This window comes from Siniperca chuatsi, linkage group LG21, assembly GCF_020085105.1.
Source record: "Siniperca chuatsi isolate FFG_IHB_CAS linkage group LG21, ASM2008510v1, whole genome shotgun sequence".
In the NCBI taxonomy this organism is placed as follows: Eukaryota; Metazoa; Chordata; class Actinopteri; order Centrarchiformes; family Sinipercidae; genus Siniperca; species Siniperca chuatsi.
The window spans coordinates 2685393-2698311 of record NC_058062.1 but is presented as its reverse complement, the minus strand read 5'-3'; positions in this window follow the sequence as shown (position 1 = coordinate 2698311).

Genomic DNA, 12919 nt, shown 5'->3' with positions numbered 1-12919 from the left:
AAGCGAGTGGATGTTAACAATGGAGAAGTGATTGTGGGGCATGATTAAGCAGTCTTATAGACAAGTCATTTGGGTGAGAACAAATCGGAGGCCGAGGTTGGCATCAATGGACCAAAGTCATGGAGAGATGATGGTGGGATGAGGATGGGTGAGGGGAGAAACAAGGCCCCTGGAGACTAATTAGATATGACATCCAAAGCCTGCTATCAATTTGTACCCTACACACACGAGCTTTGGCAGGACTGACCGAGACCAAGGGCAAGGCAGCGAGGTGAGAAAAGCTTATTGAAGTGTAAAAGAGGGGGGAAATTAACTACAGTTCAGTGATATGAAGCATTTTATGGGAAGTAAACTCTCAAAACTACAGCAACAGTTATTCGACAAGGACTTAAAGAAGTGCTGAAACGATTAGTCAGTTCAGTCAACACAAAATCAACGATAAGTTTTTCTACTTTTCTCTGTTTTATATCATTTTCAATTAATTATCTATATAAAAATGTCACCATGGGCTACATTTTTCACTATTTGCTGACTTTCATGAACATTTTTTCAAATGATTAAGCAACAAAATAATAAACAGACAATCATAATGAAAATATTTCCCTATAACTATTTATTTACTTTAATTTTTTGACTTTGGTCCAGAGAAAGACCAGGCTTTTTATGTATTTACTTGTTTGTTTGTTTGTTTAACCAGGAAAGTCTCAGTGAGATTAAATATCTCTTTTATGGGACTGTCCTGGCCAAGACAGTAGCAGCACATAATTACAAAACATGTAATGCACACTTGTAATATGGTTCGTAAAATATGAAAAATAATGATTAGAGAACAGAATGTACCTTAAAGAATATGACAGCAGATATACAATAAGTGTTCAAAACCATTTAAATAAAAAAATATATTTATTGAGCATGTTCATGCCCCTCAGAGGATGAACACTTTGTTTTAGACACTCCTTGAGCTCTCCTCCATAGCACCACCCAGAGGAAAAAAATCAACTGCACACAAGATGTTTCATCTAGAAAGGGCAGACTGGCTTTTCAGTGTACTTTTATTCTTCCCAGACGATGAACATTTTAGATTTTAATGGCCTCATGACCTTTCTGATAACACCACTCTCAGGATCCATTTTATATTACTAAGCCGAAAACTAGAGAGGTTGTAAGAATGTCAAGATAGTCAATATATCATTGTGAGGTGTAAATAACATAGCAACCAACATTGCAACCGTTTTAGACATAATGTGAGAAATTGGTCAGTCTAAAATGTATCTGCATGAATGATCAATCTCAAGTAGTAATCTTTCTGCATTGTATTACTTTCAGGAGTACATTGGTAGTTAAGTGTTTACTGCTGTGGACACAGACGGCACTGGGATACCTTTGTTTTTGGTTCCTCTTTTCTTTGTTCAGTTGTCACTCATGTTAATGTCATCCATTTCATCTGAGTTTTCATCTATTTATTCTAAACTTTGCATTGGTTTCAAGTTTTTTCCAGGGAAATCCCCTGTTGGAAATGCCAGGTAACACACACATAAGGACATACCAGGCATCTGAAGATATAGATGGGATATAGATTGAATACCAGTTGTTTCATCATTTGAATACAATAGAAATAGCAAAATGGTTGCAGGTTCCCACTATTTTTAGCAATAATGGCGATTGCGATGATGCGAAGAGGATGATGACCTTGAGGGTTGCCTCCCTCTCTTCCCATGATTCTTACTCTTACCGTCATACAGTCTGAAGGAGCTGTAGAATGGGGTTTCTCTGAGGGTTAAAGCTTGTGACTGAAGTGCTAACCCTCAGAGAAACCCTGGTATTTACGACAACAAACAACAGTGTTGCTGCACATGTGCACTGCTGTACGCAATGCATGGAGCAGTAGTGGAGGACGGAGACAGGAGGGACAGATGGCATTAGATGAAAGAGGAGGGGGGTACAATATGTCATCAATTCATTTGAACTGCAGCCTGAATCCCAAATGATGCTCCTGTAAAATTTCAAAGACACGGCAACAGATTGAACACCGAGCCTTTGAGAAAATCCAGGGAACGAGAGTTTAATTGGGAACGTAGACATGCAAATCCATTGCGGCATCAAAGACGGCTTCAATTACTACAAATCTGTCTCTTCAGACTATCTGTTGTGTATTTCTGCAAGAGTTACTCTAAACTTTGTGGGGAAAGTTCAGTCTGATCACTGAACAGCATCACAGCAACAATCTGCAATAAATACACCTTTAAAAAGTCACACTAAGATCTTAACACACTGAACCTGATTCCTCTTTGGGATGACTAAAAAGTCACTAATAAGTCTCGTCTAGTTTCTGCTGTCCTTGTCAGCGCAGTGATTGCGATTGTGAATCAATAGATACTCTGCCAGCAGAGGCAGACAGGACCTGAGGCCATGGATTTGTAGAGGAGGAGGAGGAGCTCGGACACCAGGGGAATGCTGGAAAGTCAAAAACTTGTATGACTGATACAGTACAGAACATCTTAATCTGCTGTGAGTAACAGCAAGACAGTGGGATAAGCTGCATGATCTCAGGAATCTTCTCAGCTCAGTCAAGCACATAGACACGCTCATGCATAAATCCAGGCCTTAATACACTAGTACACACACACACACACACACAATATACACAAACAAAACATCTGAGTGGGACAGCATGAGGGAGGATGAAATGTGAATGATGCTTGTGGGTAAACTGGGTCATTGCAGCAGTGAAACTGTAAAAACATGCAGTGATAAAATCAGAATATGAATGAATCAAAGTATGAATGAAAATGAGGTGCAGTGTTGTGAAGGTTTGTAAAAACAGCACAACATACTGTGGCAGGAAAAGATATTATAGAAAATACGTACAATGTGAAAATACACTGAAGACGACTAAAAGTCTAAATCTGCTCTAGCGCCTCCTAGAGTCTGCAATGGCAATTACACCTGACAGAAGCCTAAAACCAGAAGTGACCACCTCAACGTTTTTATCTTCACTTTATAGAAAGTGAAGATAAAAATGTACAGTTTGTCCTGAAGATAGCGCTAGGCCATGTAATAGTTCTAATCTAAAGGGTCAAGCCTCTTGAGAGCATGAATGTGCTCAGCAAGTGTGATTATGTGTTGTACAAACGTTGGCATTTTGTCCCAAAGGTGGAAAATCATGGCAAGTGACTTCAACCAGTTCAGTTCTTAATTTTTAAGAAGAGGAAGTTCTTTTGGTAGCAAGGCAGCATAAAAACACCAACAGAACAGAAAACATAAACCCGAAAAAATACACTAAGACGAAGGGTGTACGATAAAAACAACAAAATCTGCAACACAGAGAATAAGTATAAGAAAAATTAAAATGTAGGTTATAAAGGTGTGCTTTCATTATGAGTGTGGGAGAAAAGAAATCTTACGATCCTGAATCAATTCACAGATTTGGAAAATAGATTTTTGTATGTCATTAATAAAGAATGAAAAACCATGAGGGCATAGAGCAGCACAGTGTACTGCGTACAAACACTAGAGTTATGGTGAGTTTACTTTAAAAACAAAAAAAAAGGCAAGCGTTTGGGCGCATTTTGGATTTCATAACTTAATTAGCATTGCAAACACCTGCAGCCACACTCAAATACATCGGAGTTAGCTGTCTGAATGTCCTCTTCTCTTTTCCCTGAAGGTCAGGTGAGGTGGTCTTTGTCAGGTGAGGTGGTCCGCCTGCATTATAAAATACTGCGCAACATCCTGGTATTTACAAAATATGTGTCATTTGATGACATTATGTACAGCGTCCTCCAGATGCAGACACTATCATAAATCCAGGTGTAACACTACTTAGTGTTGGCCAACACAGACGGTTGGTGTAAATGACACTGTAGTCAGAGTCAGTGTGGGACACTGGGGTTTGTCAGTGATCACAGGGCCCTCATGTCCAACCTGCCTGCTGTCCCACTGCGGCTGTTTCAGCATCATCACTCTGCAGGGTTTAAGCCGCTGTCAGTTTCACCATTTTGCATTCCGACGGCGAGTCCTAATGAGGAGCGTGGAGGTGACTCTATGACCCCCCCACCCTGCTGTCCAACCACATCAATCCAAACTTTGTCACTTAATCCTCAGTGGACGGGCTCCCGTCAGGATCCCGTCCTGACGGGAGCTCCTGGAAAAGGGGCGGTCACTCGAAACGCAGCAGTACCTTTGACCTTCATTTTGCAGAGAAAGCTGAAAAGATGGAAATTCCGGTTTCTCCTGCCAGGAAAACCGACAGTGACGAACTGTGACTGACCACCTCGCATTTGTGCTGCCCAGAAACAGCAGCTCAGATTGGATTATTATACTTATTTAAAAAAGAAAAAGAAAAAGAAACGATATTTTCTCATGATTCTCAAACCAAGATAGAAAACTCACTAGTGGAAATGTGAAGATGTGCTGGTTAATCTAATCCTCTAGCTGTGTCCCACTTCAATACTACATATGAATTCTAAGCAGGTTTTGCCTTCACACTTGAAAAAATGACAAAATTAAATAAACTCAAAGATGTTGGTATGCAGACTATGGACCATACCTATATATTATATAATTAGATTTACATTAGAGATGCATTAACTAGCATTTCATTGTTATAGGTGGAGGTAATTTGATCTACTTTTGATCCTGTTTAATCTATAATAGTGCATCATGCTGTATACATTTGTAAAATCTAAATAAATGCAGTGGAGTAAAAAGAACAGTATTTCCCCCTGAAATAGAGTAGAAGTATAAAGTGTCAGAAAATGAAAATACAAGTATACTTGAGTACAGTAGCTGAGTAAATGTACTTACATTGCAAACAGGAATTTGAAGAAGAGGTAGGTAAACAAAATGTGGATGGTAATGAGACGACTCCAGGAAGATCTCAGAAAACATTTTAGTTTCTCGTTATGAAGTTTAATTGGAAGTGTCATTCATGTTAAAGAACAATCATTTCTTGTCTGCTAACTGTAAAAAAGGAATATTAGTATATAGTAGCATGTTGTATACTAATGTTGGGCAAATAACAGCCAGTGAGCCAAATCTGGCTCTCCAAGAAAATGTTTTCATAAATCTACTGTAAATAATGTAAATACAAGACTTATTTAAATCCCAATAAATGAGACCTTGGAACATCTAATAATAATAATAATAATAATAATAATAACAACAACAACAGATGGCAGTTATTGTTGTTCCCAAGGCAACAACAATAACAGTTAACCATAAATTAAACAGATAACCTTTCAATTACATGTCAACTCTCGCAGTGCAACATTTGTGCGCATTAGTTTGTTTTTACCAAATGAGTATCAACATAATTCTGCTGTAACTGTTGGCACAAACTTACCAATGGGGAAAATGATATCTGCCCTTAGATACAATCCTAAAACATCCAGCTTAATAAATCTGTTTTAATGAAATAAAATACTCAAAAACAAAATACTGTAACAAACAAAACACTGACATGATACAGGCCTGCGTCTCCACCACGCCTGTAAAACTACGTTGGCCCTCTGCTGCTGCACAGTATTAGTGTGCAGTATGGAGCTGGGACACAGCATCTGTAGCTCACCCTGCTGAGTTGGGCAGTGACCTTTCACAAAACCAGGCCAGAAAATTCAGTGAAGGATGGAAAAAAACATTCGAATAAATGGAGGAATGGGTAGGTGGTTGACAGGTAGGTGAAAGAATTTAAAATGAATATTTCTGGCAGCGTTGTTTTTCTTTCGAGCCAATAATTTCAAAGCTATTTTCACTTTCTGAATAAAGACACGCCATCGTCTCCACAGCTTTACGCTCAGAACAGCAGGTTTCTGTGATCTCATGCCGTCAGCACTCTGAGTGGGTCCCTGCTCTGCCACCCAGCACAACACATGACTTCGGCTCATACATAATGAGTGATGAAGACACTGTGAATGATTATTAGCGGTCGCCTGTTACCATCAGGAGGGCAGCTAAATATTTAACAATTAACTTGTTAACCTTCCCGCACTGGTTTCACAGCAGTGAACAGACTCAGACGTGGGTGAGGATTTTAACAAGGCGATTCATGATGCACTTAATGAAACAGGGAGCTGGCCTTCATGTGTATGCACATGTACAGCACAAGTTTGATGGTGTCATTTTCTGGGTGATTAATAGAAATGACTTCCCTCTTGTTAACAGTAATTATTAACAACACTGCAGAATTAACTGCATCCTCATCCTGATTAATTCAGGATTTATAGAAATACACGGACAAATGTTTTCCCTGTCAGCTATTAAATAACACTGTCACTAAAATATCAACCTGTGCAGGAATCTGCGTGTTTAGCGTGTCCTCTATGGACTATGAATTCTTCACTTATGGTGATTACTCTCATACATTTTTATTAATGACTCATCGCTCATAAAGTGGAAAAATAAGTGGAATAAACCTTTTAAAAGCCATTTACTACAAAAACAAACAGAGCGGCTATCTCTTCGGCTTTATCTCAAAAACAAGATTTTTAAGATTTATACATGTAACATAAACAAGATACTGATGATTCCAAAACAGAAAGAGTTGCAGGAGGATATGAAGCCATAGATGACTTTCTGCAGGACAAAAGGTACAAAAGTCCATCTGAGACTGGACACAATGTATTTAACTACCTTATTTATTTCAATGGTGAACTGAATATGACTCCACGATTTCACAAAAGGAGACAAGGTGCCCAGATGAGGAGAAAGTCAACCGAATGAATGAACATTTAAGTGTTTATATAGACACTCCAGTAATTAGCCCCAATGCAAAACATCTGTGTGTCTCTGACTCAAGATCATTCTCCATCTTCATTAAAGTAGTTTATAAATTGGCTTTTTTATTTTATATTATTTATTATATATTTTTCTAGCACAAAAAAATAGTTTTAGTTTTTTTTGGAGTTTGTCATTTGACATAAAAAACAACAAGTGTTGCCGTTAATTTACCACCTAAACTAACACCAAAGCCGATCAGACCAACATCTCTTAAAAAAAAAAGGGCATCAACATCAATCGCCCTAAATGATTTGCCAAATATCCTGAAATAGACTTTCTCAGGCTGGCTATGGCTTGTCATGGAAGGAAAAACACACCTGAAACCGGTAACCTTAGCGATGGCTGCATGACGAATGTAATGAGTTACACCTGTGTGTGAGAAGTCAAACTGTCCACCGTGAGAAAGGTCTTTTTACATAGTTAAACTCTTAATAATGAATGTGAGAGTAGACATTTAGGGCTTCAGTTTGTTTTTTATGGATTAGATCCAGATATGTTATTCCTTAAAGTTACTTATTCAATGCACATTTCAGTTTAATATGACACGTTTACGGGGGTTAAAAGTATCAAATGTTGTTTCCTGGTGGGTGTAAAGTGAATTCAGACTTTACAGAGTTAAAGACATATTAGGTAAAAATCTGAATACACAAAGATCACGTCAAAATCACGACATTTGTTTCTCACTTCCTGGAGATTTAGACATTGTTTACACACATACAACATGTGTATCTGACGATGTTATTGATGAGTCTGGCATGTAACATCACAGCATCTCCGGATGGATTAAGGGGCTTCAGACAGCTCGGAGGGAGGAAAGAGAGTCTTATCTCTCAGATCAGATTCACAGCCGGTCTGGTACCATCCCTCCCTCATCTCACAGATTCAGTATCATGTTTGGGATTTTTATTTTTGTCAGACAAAGTGGCACTCTGTACCAGGAGGATCATCTGAAAATGTTGACAAACCAGAAACCACAGTCTTGGTATGTAGCTGAAGAGATAAGAGATGTTTTGATGGTGACAGAGCTGCCTTTAATTTTTTAGGGGCAAATCTGAGTCAAGTCTGAAGTCTTGTCAAGGCAAATCCTTTAGGGCAAATCCTCAAGTCTCAAGTCCTTGTAAACAAATTGCAAGTCAATCGCAAGTCTCTGAATACTGACCATTATAATTCAATGTTCAAGTTAATGTTTGCTGTTGTTGTTTTTACATAGCTTGGTCCTTTTAGTGCATTGGACTAATAATTGAATATTGAAGGTGAGTGGTTATGCAATGCCTGCCTGTCACTGTCTCATATTTTTTCTCAAGTTCAGACTTTAAGGAATGAAATCTCAAGTCAGTCAAGTCTCATGTTAAAGTTATAATCCTTAAGCCAAACCCCACTTAGATATAATTTATGGACGGCATTTTCTTTTTCAATTACCATTCAACGTATTTGCAATTGCAAACAGGAAACAAAGCATTCTCATCGGACATGATGCGGGAGACAAAAGCGGGAGACAACCTGTGATCATGAGTTCGGTGTTATCATGTCAGACGGTACTGAGGACTCTTTAGTCTTGATTAACGTGACACTATGAATCCTCTCAGCCTGGTTTGTTGGGCGGTATACAGATACACCAGTTGCTCTTCCTTTGTGTTTCTTGAGTAGGTGCTCACCACTGCCCCCAGTGGTCGATACGTGTGTCATTTTAATGCAACTCTGGGAACTTTATTATTAAAAGTATTATACACAATTCACTGTTGCTTTTGCACTTTTAATGTGATTTGTTGACTATAGGAACAATATAGAACATCACCAGACTTACTGTATCCTTTATCATGTTCACATATAGAAAATAGGACATTTATGTGACTACGGTGTAACTCTAGATAAATACTGTACTGGCAAACCAAGATACTCAAATCCTTTCAAATGAAGTACTTTGTTAGCACACGAAGGATCTGGCAGCAAAACAACTCTTTTAAAGGTTAAAAATATTTTAAAAAACACTGAAAGGTTGAGGAGATCCTTGAGAAAACAGAATTCCTGTCACAAAGTGGGATGTGCGGCTGACTGTTTGCGTTTGTCTGGAGGACGATTCCCCTGTCGACGTGACAGAGAGAGAAAAAACCAGCAGCAGGTCCGATGACTGCAGCTCTGTCTCGGAGTGTTTGCTCTTCCTGATCCTCTAACCGCCGAGGCTCCTGTGATTTCTGGGTACATACAGGCAGAAAGAGACACTGTCGACATAAATGATGACAGGAAAATACAAAACTATGACAAGGGCTGTACAAGACAAATAAAATAAAATAAATGTTCCTTTATTTTTTTCCTGTTGGTGCTCCTTGCTTCCTTCATCCCCCAATTTCTAATTTCCCTTTTCAGTAAAAGGCCTTAACTTTTTACTAAATTAGTATTCCAAAGTATTGTTTAAATGTGGCTTCAATGTCTGTGTAGGCATTGAAAACTCAATATATCACTCCAGCCATCTGTTTAAAGAGTACCTTTACATGCAGGAGATCACCTTCTGGACTGGAGGTCCCTGTTGGGTTTCAGCAGCCTACAGGACGGAGTCATGTGTGAGCACTGAGCGTTATGAATGACAGAGAGCCATGAGGCCTCGCTGTATGTTGTGTCTCGTGGACTGAATCTGTTAAGCAGACAGGTGTCTCCAGTCTCCAGTTCCAGTAAGAGGTTTCTCAGTGAAGCGGTGAGCTGGCAGCAGACAGCAGTCTGCTTGTTGACCCAGCAGCTGTAATAGAGAGCTGAGCCGCACGAGACGCCGTCCTGCAGCGTTTTCCTTTCCTGGCTGCTGAAAAGTCAAAATCACATCACCCCAAGAGAAATGCTTATTTGCACGCTGATATGAACATGAGGACAGGAAGTTGTAAACATTTCTCTAAAGGCTTCTTAACATTTTACTACATACTATACATATTGTTGGGCAACTGTTGAGCTCAAATGACTCCTAAAGGTTCAGAGACGTAATGCTGAGTGGACTAGGATTAGACCAATATGGGTTTTTGGAAGCTGATACTGATGCCCCCCCTCCAACAGCAATCCTGCCAAAAAGGACAAGGATGCAGGGATTAGTGTTTCCCTCGGGATGAAAAAGCATCTAAAGCAGCATTTAGACCATCATGTGACACTGAAAGTCTTAGATACAAAAGAAAGTATTTTTTAAGGTGGATGGGTGTTTATAAAAATAAATAAGCACTAATAAGTTAGGGACTAAAATATAAAAGAAATGATAAAAAAATAAAAAGCCAGTATCTGTAAACTGATATTGGTCTAAGATGGAAAGTGGAAAGTGTTGATTGTTGAACGACTGCTGGGCTGTTCGGGTCAAAGATGGATGTGTACGCCTCCTGAATGTAAACAACACATTAGTGGCTGCTTGTGCTCATCTGCACGTTTAGTGTAATAGTTATAAATCATGCACCGGCACTCTCACCAGACACAACACTGGCAGAATATTCAACTACAGCTTCTGCCAATACATCAGAGAGGAAGAGGAGAGAATAACAGAGTGAGTAAAAAACATACAGAGAATGTGAGTCCTGGTGGAAGTGAGCAAGAAAACTATTTCCAAGGTCAAAATAAAAAGAATACACAGTGTTTTAGAGAGGGCAAGCTGTTAATCCATGGTTCAGTTACAGCCCACTATCTGCAGGAATTCCGTCCATATTGGATGATTCTGCACCTCAAGATTTACGTCTTTTGCTAACATTCAGTGCCAACGTGGGAGGCGGAGAGTAAGGGTGTGGAGGGCAGGGTGGTGGATGGACGTGAAACTGTAGTCTGCGTCTTGTCACAGACCAGCAATCACTGTTCACCATAAGTATGAGCTTTACCTAACCTTAACCATACCATTGTAACCATGCACAGACATTGCAGAAAGTGACGCTTTTATAAACGTTTGTTGTATGAAAAGTTTTGTCATGTTGTCAGTTGCAGAATTATGGGATATCGACATTCTTTTCTGGCGATACGTTTGGTCACGTAGTGTCATCCATGTAAACCGAGTTTGTTTTTTGCTATTTTCCAGCAGCAGGTTACATCTTCAAAGGTACGTTCGTGATCTCACAGCATGTCTGTGGTTCACTCAAATCAAAAAATTTCAACAGACGGTGCCGAGTGTTTCCGTAACTAGAAACTGTGCTCCGCTCTTCTCTTCTTTGCAATACGAGCTGTACGTCATGCCCAAGGGCTGCAACTAATGATACTCATTACCTTTTCAACTACTGTAATCAGTTAATTGCTTTGACTATCAATTGTCATAAAACTGTCATCACGATTTCCTGGAACCCAAGGTGATGTCTTCAAAATGCTTGTTTTGTCCGACAACAGTGACTTAAACAATTAACAAAATCATCAAAATACACATAGACCATGGGAAATAAAGGGGGAGAGACACAAAATTCAATTTACAAAAACATTATTATATTAATCAAAGTGCAGAAAGATGAGATGTGGAAAGCAGTGGTGTAAGTGAGTAGGAAATGTGTGAGAAATATAGTGTGTGGATGTTGGTGGAGGATAACTCCCAGTTCCTCCACAGTAGACGGGGATGGACTTAGGAGTGAACCAGAAACAGGGACTTCCCTTCGGCCCAAAAAGTATTGTTTTGTTTTGGAAGTAACTGCTGAGACAGTTGTGGAAATCGAGTTAAGAGTTTGTCTCCTATCAACCGGGACAGAGAACCACCTCTGTCCTGCGTGATGCTCAGGCTGTCAGAGCAGCTCAGGGCTTGGCTACCATCCCTAAAATACTGTGACCCTAATCTCTGCCCAAGACTTCTACTAAGCCCTGTTTGTGCTAATGAACCTCACAGCGGCGAGGCATGAGGGAGGAAAAAAGAGGTCATTAAAAAAAGGGAAGCATCTGTCTGGAATTAAAAGAAAGCCATCTGTCAGTACAAGATGAGACTACACCTGGCTGGTAATGAGTTCCAAATGTGCTAAAAACCTCAGGCAGGGAAATATTAAATGAATGATGTTGGAAACTAACAAAGGGAGTTGGCAGATGAGGAAGATTGCTACTTTTAATGCCTCTTTTCGATCTCACTCTTTCTTTTGGGTACTTGGTAATAAACAAGCCCCTAGCATTGCTTTAACGCATTCATCGTATCTTGTAGCCACTGTGTTTACTGCCACTGTCTAAAATGACTCCTATTAGTGTGGCAGTGCCAAGGTGAACACAACCTTTCAGCCATGTTGGTTGTACAGCACGACAGCAGACAGAGGAAACATGCGACCTGCTAATGAGCGGTGCGCGGCCTGAAACGGGACGCCGTGTCTGATTTCCTTCTGCGCTGTCTGTGACTCAGATCTGCAGCGGCCACGGTGTCCTGCTGCTGCTGCTGACACTTAATAAGGCCAGTTGATAGAGTCATAATCGCCTCCACCGCCGGGGCTCACCTGGGGGGCGAGCAGGTCTCACAGTAGCACCTGAAGCAGCCAGAGTAAATAAATCGAGTAATAAAGCTGTGGACCAGAATGGACTCGACTGCAGATGGTACAGTGTGTGTGTTATTACTGTCTCCTCCCAAGGACAAACTTGGGAGTTGTTCTCTGACCATCCAACCGGCTCTACAGAGTTTCAGTAAAGCGGCAACAGCTAGAATGAAACTTTCAGTGGGAAAATGGGGCGGCAGCAGCAAACTGGCAGCAATTTCGAAACAGCAAAGAAAGAAGACCATGGTCTCTAGACTCACGATGGTGTGATAGGGCGGTGTGTGCTGGCGGAAAGAGCGGGAATATTATGTGCAAAGCCAGCGGTAACAAGACTGAAAGGGTGAACCTAGTTAAAAATATTATGCTGTGTTAGTTTTCCCCGATGCAGGATACCATGGACCACGTCACTCTCAAACAGAATTGGTTTGATTTGGAACATTTTTGGAAATTTGGAAAAACTTCAAACAAAGCCTCCAAACAGACAAGTCATGTTTTGTTACAGGCTGATGGGAACACCATTAGTTAGTTTAGCAGGTATTTTGTCATAAATAAAGTATTGGACAAATTCAAATTTGAAATAATACTGTAAGTTCACATTCATATTACCTGGTCAGTCCATCACATTTTCTCTGCAGACAAACGACAGCGAGGTTTGCCATCTTCACTGTAGCCTGAACATGCTGAAGGTTCAGTGACCTATTTAAAGG